A 2,742-nucleotide genomic window follows, 5' to 3' on the forward strand; every position below is an offset into this window, starting at 1 on the left:
CGGTATCGCTTGTAGACGTTTGTACCACAGTCGGTTTCGTTTGTACCCCCAAGGGGGTGATTGTACCGAATTTTCAAAACAGGGTTTAGACCTAACCTCGATGTTTTTGAAAATACCTTAACTTCGCAAAATGTTACTGTTGCGGAATCTGTTAGTGCCCCCTTGTACGACTGTTATTTTCCTTTTCAGTTCTGTTGTCTCTTGACAGACACGTTTTGATCTTTTCTGCATATATCCACTGATAATCCACTGAAGCCGACGGTGGTACAAACGTCTACAAGCGATGCCGAAACAGCCCCCGTTTACAGATTTAAGATATCTTAAAAATTGGAGGAGTTAACTCTTAACCCCTACCTTAAAAATTCGGTAAAATCACCCCCTCGGAGGTACAAACAAAACCGACGGTCGTACAAACGTCTACAAGCGATGCCGAAACAGCACCCGTTTACAGATTTAAGATAGGGTAAGTTCGGGTGAGATGGAACAACGGGTGAGATGGGACACTTCAATTTTCAGCTGCTTTAACGTGCGCATTCCCGCTAATAACTGCATAGGATATTAAAGTTTTATACATTAATGAAAATTCATCCACTCCCGTCGTCAATTTTCTATTGTGTTCAAAATTATTAAGAGTTATTTTTTGGTCGGGTGAGATGGGACAGGCATAAATTTTTGTAATTATTTTTTGGAAAGTCCTTCAAGCCAAGTGGTTAATATATTTAGTTTCCATACGAAAGGATCGAAGCATTTGGACCTCGGAGAAGGTATGTATATGACTATTGCGCTCAGTTCATGCTCAGGTTACGCACAAGTTGATGTCCCATCTCACCCGCCATATTCGGGTGAGATGAGACATTTTTTGGCGGGTGAGTTGGGACAGTGCCAAGTTCATTGGAAACGATTTTTTCGACTACTTATAATGATTATATCATCAAATTGTACATTTTAACCCTATTTGAAAGTGAATAAGACACATTCGATATACTATATTGAGAGAAATATGAAGAAATCATTTTTCTAATGATAGTAGTAGTAATAGTAATGAATTAACCAGTATTTCTTTACTACTTGTACACGTATGGGTAGGAATGGTGTCCCTCGACATTCGACGCGCGACACTACACATTTTTTCCGTGTACCGAAGGTAGCACGAACGTGTTACTGGGAGCGCGGAACTTGTGTGCCAGATATTTGTTTACCTACATTTGTTACATTCCTCGCTTCAATAACATAATTATCACTTTTCTCGTATTCCTTAGTATTCAATTTTCTCAGTGTATTGCTTTAACGAGAGGTCGCGTTTTCGAAGTTTGAAGTTTGAGTTTTTTTCACTTTTTCTTCAGAATTAAAGATGCCTACTACATATAAACGGAAACGCCATTCTAATCGGCAAAAATGGAATCTTTCTTGTATGAACGATTGTTTTTTTTACGTTATTTCACATGTTTTGCGTTAAAGTAATACAAAATTGAATAAAATTGTTTATTTTTCTCGTTTTGGTTACTAATAAATTAGTTCAACAAAACACTACTTTTGTTTCATTTTTTGATGGTGTCCTATCTCACCCGCCGTGTCCCATCTCACCCGACAATTTTTCATTTTTTTTCAAATGTACTTTGACGGATGAAAAACAGCGAAAAATATTTGATAAATCGTGTAATCCTATGGTTTAGATATGAAATAAACATAATATACACTATATATTTATGATAGTTTAGCGTGTGCGGTATGAGAAATGATTTTCCAAAAAGTGTCCCATCTCACCCGAACTTACCCCATCTTAAAAATTGGCGGAGCTCTCACCCCTATTTTAAAAATTCGGTACATTCACCCCCTTGAGGGTACAAACGAAACGAACTGCGGTACAAACGGGTACAAACGATTCTGAATTTGATGGTGTGACCGAACTACAATCAATTATTTTACCATTCGGCCCCTTTACGTCTTCTCGTCTACGGTCGCCACTCCTTTTAACCTTCTAAAGGAGAAGGAATTTCCTTGTGTGCAAGTCGCCTTCCTCGGTCATCTGATTGTGGTCCCTCAGTCTCCAGCTTTGATCTCTTAATTTACAACGCAGGGTAGGATTTCGAATAATCACACATTGATAATTGCAGGAAACTCATTATAATTTATTAGTCGTAGCACTTTGTTTCTTTCATTTACACACTCGTTCTAAACTACGCATAGGTACTCTCCGCCTGCTACGCACATTATCCAATGTTCCTCGCATCGCTTCACATAATTATCCCGGCACAAACGCCTTACAATTGTCACGACAAACGGTCTTTTATATTTAATTCTCCAGTTGGTCACACATTTTAAATGCCACGGCGAACAGCCTATTATTTTAATCATTAATTCTCGCGGCGGACAGCCTCTACATTTTAATTCTCACGGCGAACAGCCCATTTATTACTCACGGCGAACAACCCTTTTCATTAATTCTCGGCGTATCCCGTCAAATTCCCCGGCGGACAGCCTAATATTCTTTCCCGGCACGACGGCCGCTAATTACTTCTTACTCCATTTATTTCTTCCGACGAACAGCCTCTCTTTCATTTTAAATCTCACGGCGGACAGACCTTTACCTTTTATATTTCCCGGCGAACAGCCTAATATTCTTTCCCGGCACGACGGCCGCTAATTACTTCTTACTCCATTTATTTCTTTCGACGAACAGCCTCCTTTCCTTCCGCGCTCGCACTTATCTAACCTATGCTCCCTTCTCTCGTGCTCTACCCT

This window comes from Trachymyrmex cornetzi, unplaced genomic scaffold (genome assembly GCF_001594075.2).
Source record: "Trachymyrmex cornetzi isolate Tcor2-1 unplaced genomic scaffold, Tcor1.1 scaffold1110, whole genome shotgun sequence".
NCBI lineage: Eukaryota > Metazoa > Arthropoda > Insecta > Hymenoptera > Formicidae > Trachymyrmex > Trachymyrmex cornetzi.